Source organism: Schistocerca piceifrons, chromosome 9 (genome assembly GCF_021461385.2).
Source record: "Schistocerca piceifrons isolate TAMUIC-IGC-003096 chromosome 9, iqSchPice1.1, whole genome shotgun sequence".
Classification (NCBI taxonomy): domain Eukaryota; kingdom Metazoa; phylum Arthropoda; class Insecta; order Orthoptera; family Acrididae; genus Schistocerca; species Schistocerca piceifrons.
The window spans coordinates 190924834-190937277 of NC_060146.1; the positions used below are offsets into that span (position 1 = coordinate 190924834).

The 12444-nt window shown below is 42.8% G+C and overlaps 1 protein-coding gene across 1 annotated transcript in view; it reads right to left on the reverse strand.

Annotated features, from left to right (window-relative positions):
* The window catches only part of LOC124717355 (echinoderm microtubule-associated protein-like 2), a 655376-nt gene that overhangs the window by 339240 nt on the left and 303692 nt on the right, over positions 1-12444 (reverse strand). The window lies entirely within an intron of this gene.

Genomic DNA, 12444 nt, shown 5'->3' on the forward strand with positions numbered 1-12444 from the left:
GAATGAAACGCCGAGGGGCCACGCTGCACAAAAACGGCGGAGGGAAGGCAGAAGACATGCACGAACATCGGCGGGAATTGGAGCTCTCTTAACGCCTAGCCGCCGAGCACAAAGGGTGCCCTTGCGGCGGCGGGAAGCCAGCTGTTAGCAACGCGCTTTTCTCGCCTACCACTTTCTCCCGGTCTTCCCGATTTTCTCTCTCAGCTGACGCGAAGTGCAGTTCAGCTACTCAGCCCTCTTAGACGCGAGGTCACAATGAAATCCACAGTGTATCCGAGATTTCAGATGAAACTGAATCCTGAGCAATTTATAACTGCACAGAGCGCCGAAAATATGTGGCATCTAGCTAAAGATTATGCAGACAGCTATCGGAACATTTGGGATGCAGGGTAGGACTCACTGGTTTACCGAATGTGAAAGTGAGTTGCGTCCTTATATAGACAAGAAACGTAATGCTCATATACAGGTTATGAATAATCCTACAGACCAACGAGCAATAGCTGAATACAAGGCCTGCAAAGCAGATCTGGAACGAGTTTCTCGCCATTGCGCAAATAGATATTGGACCAAGCTTTGTAAAACTATTCAGATCTGCCGAGACAAAGGAGGCATGTATCAAGGCATCAAAAAGGCCATTGGACCAACAAGCAGGAAGTTCGCTGCAATGTTGTTGTTGTTGTTGTTGTTGTGGTCTTCAGTCCTGAGACTGGTTTGATGCAGCTCTCCATGCTACTCTATCCTGTGCAAGCTTCTTCATCTCCCAGTACCTACTGCAATCTACATCCTTCTGAATCTGCTTAGTGTATTCATCTCTTGGTCTCCCTCTACGATTTTTACCCTCCACGCTGCCCTCCAATACTAAATTGGTGATCCCTTGATGCCTCAGAACATGTCCTACTAACCAGTCCCTTCTTCTTGTCAAGTTGTGCCACATACTCCTCCCCAGTTCTATTCAAAACCACCTCATTAGTTATGTCATCTACCCATCTAATCTTCAGCATTCTTCTGTAACACCACATTTCGAATGCTTCTATTCTCTTCTTGCAATAAAAGATCTAAATTGAGACCCAATCAACAATAAAAACCAGCAGCTAGATAGATGGGTGCAGCACTATGCTAAACTATGCTCAGAAGAGGTCAACACTTCTTCAGAAGGTTTGGGTACTTTACCAACTTACCCAGTTATGTCTGAGCTTGATGATCCTCCCACTGTTGACGAATTAAAACTCGCACATAAAAGTCTAAAGCTAGGCAAGAGTACAGGCCGTGGTAACTTACCAGCAGAAATCATCAAACTTGACTGCGTTTTGCCGATATTGTATCAAATCCTACTGCAGTGCTGGGAAGAAGGCACAGTACCTCAAGACATACGAGATGCAAATACGAGGTGCGGCTAGAAAAAAACCGGACTGATGCTGGAAAAAACATTTATTTACAATTATTTACAATTTCATGTTATCTCCTTCAATGTACTCTCCTCCTCGGTCTCTACGCCGCTCCATACGAATTTTCCACTGTTCATAGCAATGCTGCAGATCATTTTCGGTAAGTCCATACATTACTTCCGTCGCTTTTTCTTTTACTGCTTCAACAGTCTCAAATCTAGTTCCTTTCAAAGCTGACTTGACTTTAGGGAAAAGAAAAAAGTCACAGGGGGCCAAATCAGGTGAGTAGGGTGGATGATCTAAGATGGGAATGTTGTGTTTTGCCAAAAACGTCTTCACTGACAACGCACTGTGAGCTGGGGCATTGTCTTGGTGAAGGATCCATGACTTTTTTCTCCACAAATCGTTCCGTTTTCTCCGTACTCGCTCACGTAGGGTAGCCAGGACGCTAATGTAGTAATGCTGATTCACTGTTTGTCCCTCTGGTACCCAATCAATGTGCACAATCCCTTTGATGTCAAAAAGAACAATCATCATTGCCCTGAATTTCGATTTTGACATTCGTGCTTTTTTTTTGTCGTGGAGAACCAGGAGTTTTCCAATGCATCTATTGGCGTTTAGTTTCGGGATCGTAAGTAAAAAACCACGATTCATCGCAAGTAATAACATTTAGTAAGAAGGTGGGATCACTTTCAATGTTTTCCAGGATGTCAGAACAAATCATTTTTCGGCGTTCCTTCTGTTCAATTGTGAGACACTTTGGAACCATTTTTGAACACACTTTGTTCATGTTGAAACTTTCATGAAGAATCTGCCTAACACTTTCCTTGTCAACTCCTGTTAACTCAGACACTGCTCTGATTGTTAAACGGCGATCTTGTCGAACAAGTTTACCGATTTTTTCAATGTTTGCATCAGTTTTTGCTGACAATGGTCTGCCAGTGCGAGTGTCATCACTGGTGTCTTCGCGGCCATCTTTAAATCGTTTAAACCACTCAAACACTTGTGTTCGCGATAAACAATCATCGCCGTACACTTGTTGTAACATTACAAACGTTTCACTTGCAGATTTTCCTAGTTTGAAACAAAATTTGATGTTAACACGCTGTTCTTTCTGTTCACTCAACATTTTCCGACGCACAGACAAAACGTCAACTACTTAAAACAGACGCCACGGGCAGACTGAGTGCAGGAGGCAGATGAAACTCGAGCAGTAGGCGGAGCGAGAGTCACGTGACAGGCCACGCGACTTTCAGCCTTACTGCATTCGTTTTATTGTTTCACCAGTACTAGTCCGGTTTTTTTCTAGCCACACCTCGTATAGTAACAATCTATAAGGGAAAAGGTGACAGGGGTAATTGTAACAACTATAGAGGAATATCTCTCTTGAGCCTTGCTGGAAAGGCGTATGCAAGGATAATCCTGAAGAGACTGGAAACCTTGGCTGCTCGGATCTACCCTGAGTCACAGTGTGGTTTTCGAACTGGCAGATCCACAAGTTACATGATATTCACCTTGCGCCAACTACAAGAGAAGTGCCGCGAACACAGAGTGCCATTATATGTGGCTTTTGTTGACCTCAACAAAGCCTTTGACACCGTCAGTAGGGAGTGATTCTGCAGCATATTGGAAAACATTGGATGTCTCCCAACTTTGCTGTATTTAATAAGATCTTTTCACGACAATATGCGTGGCTCTGCAATCTTCGACGGCAGTACATCTAAACCATTCAGTATGAACTGTGGCGTAAGGCAAGGCTGTGTGTTGGCACCTACACTTTTTGGAATTTTCCTCTCGGGTCTGCTCCAAGTGGCTTTCGAGAAGAGAATTGCAATGTTGGAGTACATCTGCATACTAGGAAAGATGGAAGGCTTTTCAATGTCAGTCTTCCGAAGAGTAAGAGAAAACGCTACGAGATAGTCGCTCGTGAACTCCTGTGTGCTGATGATGCTGCAATTGTTGCGAACTCCGCATAAGAGCTGCAAGAGCTAGTATCAAGCTTTAGTCACGCATGCCACCTATTCTCGATGCGTGTAAACAGCAGTAAGAGATTATGGTTCAGGGTGCTAACACAAAGCCGAATATCACACTACTATGGAACTATTCTGCAAGTCGTAGATAACTTCTGCTATCTTGGATCTACTATAGAATCAAACATGTCTGTTGACAAGGAAATTGATGCTCGCATTGGAAGAGCTGCGACAACTTTTGGCAAGCTCTCTACACGTGTTTGGAAAAACAACAAACTCTCTTTGACCCCCAAAATTCTTGTATATCAAACTTGCGTCCTCAGCATCCTTTTGTATGCACCGGAAACATGCACTGCCTATGCCAAACAAGAACGTCGCCTTAATGCTTTCCACGTGCGGTGCCTGAGATCCATCCTCGGAGTAACGTGGAAGGACCGAGTGACCAACGAAGCAGTGCTATCTGAAACTAACTGCAACCGTATTTCAGCTATCTTGAAGCAGAGACGACTCCGCTGGCTGGGACACGTCCACCGTATGGATCCTGACAGATTACCACGCGAGGTGATGCTTGGAGAGATTTCTGTAGCCAAAAGACCTGTAGGACGTCCTGTATTGAGGTTCAAGCACTCCTGTAAACGAGATAAGGAGAGCTTTGGAATCGACACCTGCAGTGGGAGGCACGGGCTAGCATGAGACCAGAGTGGCGTGATGATATATCATCTGGAATGTCGAAGCATGATGAAGGCTTGTTAGACAGATTGAGGCAGAAAAAGCTTCGCAATGCTACCACTGCTCCTGCCTCAGCAGCCAGATACACTTGTGACAATTGCAGCAAGAGAAGCCGTGCTGCCATTGGCTTGACAGGTCATATGAAAAAATGCAACCCATAAACACACAGACACTGAAACAATCATCTACCAAGACGTCATGGCCAATATATATCCGAGATTTCCCCGTACTCCTGGGTCAAAATATACTATTCAGGGCAATTAGAAATGTACCCACCAGGAGAGCTGTGAACGTTAAAGAGGGAGACAAAGAGGCATGGTTTTTAGGCAGCTTTCCACATCCACCTTGGCAAATGCATGGTCGGTGCCTACGTCCCACCTCAGATACACGACGCCTAAAAGTTTTGTCCCACGATGTCACATTTGACCATGCGATTACACTACACGCAGACGCAAGATGTACAGAAATACCTCCCCAAGGACAGGAGGTGAAAAAACTGTAAAGAGAGTCCAAGGTTTGAGTAGAGTAAGCATGTTTAAGTGGATGTGTCACGATGCTTCTCGTCAGAAAGATTCTCCACAAAAGAGGAACTGCATGCCAACATGATGTTAGCAAAGGTACTGGCGTCGGTCGTCCGTTGACATAGCCCATTAATGCCAAATGTCGCTGCACCGTTCTAACGAATACGTTCGTCGTGCGTCGAGGCAAGGGGGAAGAATTGGCAGTATCGTTGTCTGCGCCTTGGTAACGCCAAATTTAAACAGATGCAAAATCCCCAAGATTGGCGAGCTTTTACACAAGCTCGAAATTTAGCGCGTACTTCAAAGCGAGATGCCTATAACAGTTTCCACAACGAAACTTTGCCTCGAAACCTGGCAGAAAATCCAAAGAGGTTCTGGTCGTATGTGTAGTATGTTAGCGCCAAGAAACAATCAATACCTTCTCTGCATGATAGCAATGGAGATACTATCGAAGACAGTGCTGCCAAAGCAGAGTTACTAAACACAGCCTTCCGAAATGCCTTCACAAAAGAAGACGGAGTAAATATTCCAGAATTCGAATCGAGAACAGCTGCCAACATGAGTAACGTAGAAGTAAATATCCTCGGAGTAGTGAAGCAACTTAAATCACTTAATAAAAGCAAGTCTTCTGGTCCAGACTGTATACCAATTAGGTTCCTTTCGGAGTATGCTGATGCATCAGCTCCATACTTAGCAATCATATACAACCTTTCGCTCGACGAAAGATCCGTACCCAAAGACTGGAAAGTTGCACAGGTCACATCAATATTCAAGAAAGGTAGTGGGAGTAATCCACTAAATTACAGGCTCATATCGTTAACGTCGATATGCAGCAGGATTTTAGAAAATATATTGTGTTCGAACATTATGAATTACCTCGAAGGAAACGGTCTACTGACACCTAGTCAACATGGGTTTAGAAAACATCATTCTTGTGAAACACAACTATCTCTTTATTCACATGAAGTGTTGAGTGCTTTTGACAAGGGATTTCAGATTGATTCGTATTTCTGGATTTCCGGAAGGCTTTTGACACTGTACCACACAAGCGGCGCGTAGTGAAATTGCGTGCTTATGGAGTATCGTCTCAGTTATGTGACTGGATTTGTGATTTCCTGTCAGGGAGGTCACAGTTCGTAGTAATTGACGGAAAGTCATCGAGTAAAACAGAAGCGATTTCTGGCATTCTCCAAGGTAGTGTTATAGGCCCTTTGGTGTTCCTTATCTATATTAACGATTTTGGAGACAATCTGAGCAGCCGTCTTCGGTTGTTTGCAGATGACGATGTCGTTTATCGACTAATAAAGTCATCATAAGACCAAAACAAACTGCAAAACGATTTAGAAAACATATCTGAATGGTGCGAAAAGTGGCAGTTGACCATAAATAACGAAAAGTGAGGTCACATGAGTGCTAAAAGGAACTCGTTAAATTTCGGTTACACGATAAATCAGTCTAATCTAAAAGCCGTAAATTCAACTAAATACCTAGGCATTACGATTACGAACAACTGGAAAGAACACATAGAAAATGTTGTGGGGAAGGCTAACCAAAGACTGCGTTTTACTGGCGGGACACTTAGAAAATACACATCTACTAAGGAAACTGCCTACACTGCGCTTGTCCGTCCCCTTTTAGAATACTACTGAGCGGTGTGGGGTTCTTACCAGATAGGGCTGACGGAGTACATAGAAAAAAGTTCAAAGAAAGGCAGCACGTTTTGTATTATCGTGAAATATGGAAGAGAGTGTCACAGAAATGATACAGGATTTGGGCTGGATATCATTAAAAGAAAGGCGTTTTTTGTTGCGACGGAATTTTCTCACGAAATTCCAATCAGACACTTTCTCCTCCGAATGCGAAAATATTTTGTTGACACCGGCCTACTTAGGCAGGAACGATCACCAAGATAAAATAAGGGAAATCAGACCTCATACGGAAAGATATAGGTGTTCATTCTTTCCGCGCGTTATACGAGATTGGAATAATAGAGAATTGTGAAGGTGGTTCGATGAAGCCTTTGCCAGGCACTTGAATGTGATTTGCAGAGTATCCATGTAAATGTAGATGTAATAGTAGCGTATGTACACGTAATGTTGGATTTCTTGAAATTGGAGAAGTGCCATACCATTCCCACAACACGTCACTGACTGCATAAAGGCCACGCGAGACGAAGGGAACTGAAAATGAATAAGCGATTGTAGAAGGCTACAGCTATGTAATGCATAGCGATACATCGATAAGACTATGATTTTAATTGAATTTCTATCCCGCGTTCACTTATCTGTTGTCTATAAGCGGCACACAAATAAAAAGTAGACAGATGGGGAAAAAACTGGCCAGAGTGTAGTAGGACTTAGCTCTGGTGGTTTAGTGCAACTTAATTATGTATACAGACACTTCATCCATTCTAGGAATCCACAACCTCCACGATCTTTGCTTGTTATCGACAATGATAGAGCAAGATATCGGTGGTGCGAATGCTTTAAAATTATGTTTGATGTCAGATAACTAAAGATGAATGAAACACTTTTTTCGCGTGATCTAATTAAAAATCAACGATTTACTAATTTTTTCCTTTCCTTGCACTGTGAAACCTTGCTTCTTGTCAAGTTTCATGGTTCTAGGTCAACGTGAAGTACCCCATAGTTTTTACTAAGTGATTTTGCAGTATCAAAACATATGACATAAATGACCATATCTTTTTCTGCACTGACTTAGAAGCTTAATATTTTTGCACCGTCAAGGGGCCTTAGTAGACGATATAAATTTTACCTCGATACGCCGTCCCGTTTCGCAGAAAACGGTATCTTAACACACGGACGGACGACTACACAATCGGATGACAAATGCCAAAAGAATTTTTTGCGGTATGATTACGAATCAGCAATTTCCGTTTCTCCCCTTAACTTGTGCTATGTAGCCATTCGTCTTGCCAAATGTCGTGATTCTACAGGTTTTGATGAATGAGTTTGCGAGTGTCAAAATATATGACACAAATGAGCGTTTCTTTTGATTGTATTGACTGAGAAGCTTAAGTTTTCTACATGGCCAAGGGGCCATATATCTTAGTATGTGACACGAATTCAATTTACGCCCACCTGGTTCTGAGAAAAAGGGATCTTTACAGATGAGACAGACAAACAGTCGGACACCAAATGACAAGGAAATATTTTTTTCGCGTATTATTATCACGAACGGATATTTTTCGGATATTTTTCTTTACATATATTGTGAAACCTTGCTTCTTGCCAAATTTTATGGTTCTACGTCAACAAGACAAGTAATAAAACTGATTATGGTGAGATAAATGCATCAATCGATCTTGAATAATATGAAATGACTGATTCCCACCTTAAAGATTCAAATCCCAGAATTCTACGACCAAACAGCTATACGAAAATCTATAAACGTCAACATATATAAACACTATATGTACTTACTATGATTATTATGGACTTCTTCTACATCTACGTGATTACTCTGCTATTCACAATGAAGTGCCTGGCATAGGGTTCAATGAACCACCTTCAAGCTGTCTCTCCACTGTTCCACTCACGAACAGCGCGTGGGAAAAACGAGCATTAATTTTTTCTGTGCCAGCCCTGATTTCTCTTATTGTATCGTGATGATAATTTCTCCCTATGTAGGTGAGCGCCAACAGAATGTTTTCGCAAACGGAGGAGAAAACTGGTGATTGAAATTTCACGAGAAAATGGTTCAAATGGCTCTGAGCACTATGGGACTTCTGAGGTGATCAGACCCGTAGATCTTAGAACTACTTAAACCTAACTAACCTAAGGACATCACACACACCCATCCCCGAGGCAGGATTCCGGACTGTAGCAGCTAGGACCGCTCGGCTTTCACGAGAAGATCTCATCGCAACGAAGAACGCCTTTGTTTTAATGATTGCCACTCCAAATCACGTATCGTGTCTGTTTCGCTATCTTCCATATTTCCCGATAATACAAAACGAGCTGCCCTTCTTTTAACTTTTTCGATGTCATCCGTCAGTCTCATCTGATGCGGATCCCACACCGCACTGCAATACTCGAGAACAGGGCGGACAAGCGTGGTGTAAGCAGTCTCTTTAGTTGACCTGTTGCACCTCCTAAGTGTTCTGACAATGAATCGCAGTCTTTGGTTTGCCCTACCCACAATATTATCTATGTGATCGTTCCAATTTAGATTACATAAAAAAAGAAGGGCAATGATAAACAATTATTTGTACTTTGTTTTTGTAATGCATGCTCCAAAGATGATTTTGCATGAATAGATCGATACACAATACTATTTTCTTCAGTACGAGTATGGAGTACGATTTTGTATGTGTTGAGTTAGCATGGAGGTTGAACTTAATAGTACCGCGAAGCGAAATAATAGAAATATATCTATGAAATCGAGCACTCCCTAGATCAGTATATAAAGTTGCATTTCAGAATTTAGCATGGACATGTATTAAGAACCTATAGTTTTCGACAGCAACAAAGAACAATCACAAATGAGTACTATGAAAACTGGTTTTTTTTTTTTTAATTCTGCCGTTACTACCTCTCTCTGCAGAGTGTCACTATCTCAGGGTCCCAAGTGCTGTGAAACTGTGACCAGTTGCCCAGATTTAAACTTACTTCAAAATTAATGAATTGTTTTTGGGTTATGAGTGGGCCGTGACGATTAGTGGTTGACGTCTGACTTTTTATCTTTGTGGAAATAGTCTGCAACTGATGAACTACAGCTATGAACAGAATCGTAAACTTCTTAAGATTCTTTTATCTGGTAGGTTGATAGAATTTGACTGTCGAATCCGTTGAAGGCCTCACGCATGGCCCTCATTTCGGCCAGACACTGTTGGTAACGGGTGGACCGCTACTTGCCGTTACGACATCGCGGCGTGACAATGCACCACCTCACACGTTAGAGCGGCCCTGCTAGAATTCCGTTGCTACACCGCCTGCAGCAGACGGCTCACCCGAGCTCTGCCACTTCCGCTACGTAGCACACAAATTCCTCTACGTGTCCAAAACCGTCAGTAGCTCCAGAACCCGAGCTCCGCAACTGCACTTACGTCTGCATAATTACTCTCCACTTCACACTTGTGTTTGGCAGAGCGTTAATCGAACCAGTTTCAGACTATTTCTCAACCATTTCACTCTCGAATAACACTTGGCAAAAACCAATACCTGCTTATTTCCGTGCGTGCTGTGATTTCAGTTCTTGTTATCACTATGGTCTTTTCGCCCTATATGAGAATCAATAAACTATTGTTGCATTCGGTTGAGAAACTTGGTGATTGAAATGCCGTGAGCCGGCCGTTGTGGGCGAGCGGTTCTAGGCGCTTCAGTCCGGAACCACGCTGCTGCTACTGTCGCAGGTTCGAATCCTGCCTCGGGCATGGATGTGTGTGATGTCCTTAGGTTAGTTAAGTTTAAGTAGTTCTAAGTCTAGGGGACTGATGACCTCAGATGTTAAGTCCCATAGTGCTCAGAGCCATTTTGAACCATTTTTATAAATGTCGTGAAAAGATGTAGTCGCAAAAAAAAGGGCCTTGTTTTGCTGGTTGCCACTATAAATCGCTTGTCCGTCAGACTCTCTCTCCTATTCGCGATAATACAAAACGAGGTGCCCTTCTTTGCACTTTCTCGATGTCCTCAGCCAACACTAACTGGTAAGGATCCTATACCGGGCAGTAGTACTCCACAAGGAAACGGACAAGCGTAGTGTAGGCAGTCTGGTAGAATTGTTGAATGATCTAAGTGTCCTGGCAGTAAGACATAGTCTCTGGTCCGCCTTCCCCACAACATTTCCTATGTGACGGACCTTGCGGATCCTAGCTATTTAGTTGAATCCATAACCTTTAAATGTGTGTTTTTTCGTGTAGCCGAAATTTAACGCATTCTTTTTATTGCTCAAGTGGATCATATTTTAATGAAAAAAGTCTACATCTTTGTGGTGTGCGTACTGTAAGACCTTCGGTACACACACCATCAGATTATTTGACTTGTCGCTCTAACGAAGTAGGCGAGTGTCAGCAATATGTCTAGTGGTCTTATCGTGGAGTGTTTATCTTCTGCCGTTAGGTCAGACGATAGAAATGCCACTTGCACGCTTAGAGTAGCAGATTGACGGCGACCAACTTTAAACAGAACTTGATTAATTTTCACACACATTTATTAAAATAATAAAAAGCATAGATACCATGTAACTTGATTCTAGATGCTGTTTACAACTGACAATCTGAAGTTCCTTTCGTCTTGGTACGTTACTCTTATTCCCACATATCTCTGATACTTGACAAAATGACTATACATTTCTCTTCATCGCTATGTACAGGAATATGGTAATCTGATTAGGCGCAGACTGAAACTTGACTATAGACTGGTACAGACAAATGCAGGCAAATGCAGACTGATGCAGACTGACTAATCGGAGGTCTGTACACTCGTTATAATACCTCGTGCGTTCAGGTATCACTGCGCGAGTGTGATCCGTGAGCAGAAAAGGTTCTACGTTAGCAGCAATCTCATTGGCTGCGTGACATATTAATACGGGGATCGGCGGAAGCAGAATTTGGTCCGTCTCTATGGCAGCGCCATCTCGTAGTGCGGAGACGGACGAGCGCTGCGCCTGCGCTGTTGTGCTTAGCGGGGCGCGCTCTAGTGGGAAAGTTGTGTACGCGCTGACTACGCGGAACTATGTACACAACAAAATCGTTCGGCAGTCAGCTTCAAATACCGGTTCTCTAAATTTTTTGAATAGAGTTTCTGGAAAAGAGCGTTGCCTTCAGTCCAGGGATTCCCAGTTGAGTTACCGAACCATCTCCGTAACACTTATGCGTTGTTCGAACCTACCGGAACAAATCTAACAGGTCGCTTCTGAATTGCTTCTCTGTCTTCGTTCAATCGGACCGGTTGCGGATCATAAATCGCACCAGCGTCCTATATGCTGTCTCCTTTACAGCCAATAAACCGATGTCGACTATTCGCCTTCCTTGACACACTTCTCACATGCTCGTTCCATGTCATATCGCTTTGCAACGTTACTCCCACATATTTAAACGACTTCACTATATCACACTAGTAGTACTATATCCCAACATTGCGAGTTTGATCTTCCTACTCATCCGCATTGACTTCCATTTTTCCACATTTAGGGCTAGCTGCTATTGATGTAGCCAATTGGAAATTTTGTCTAAGTCGTTATGTATCTTCCCACAGTCACTCAACTTCGACGCTTAACCGTACACCACGGCATCATCAGCAAACAACCACCCTGTCATCCAAATCATTTATGTCTATAGAGAACAACATGGGTCCAATCACACTTCCCTGGGGTACTCCTGACGATACCCTTGTCTCTGATAAACACCCTCCGTCGAGGACAACATACTGGGTACTATTACTTAAGAAGTCTTCGAGCCACTCACATATCTGTCAACCTATTCCATAAGTTCGTAACTTCTTTTAACAGCCTGCACAGGAGCACCGTGTCAAACGCCTTCTGGAAATCTAGAAATATGGAATCTGTCTGTTCGCCTTCATCCATAGTTCGCATTTTATTCATTTATTTTTTATTTTATTTTTTTATTTATTAGTTGTTCCGTGGGACCACATTTAGGAGAAGTCTCCATGGTCATGGAATGAGTCACTACATGAAATTATAACACGATTGTAGAAACAGATAAAATGAAATATAAGAAACCTATTCAGGCGACAAATCGTTAGTTTAAATAAAGAAAATCAAGAATGTAACACTGGAATATGCTTAATTTTTTAGCTCTTCCAGGAGCTCCTCGACAGAATAGAAGGAGTGAGCCATGAGGAAACTCTTCAGTTTAGA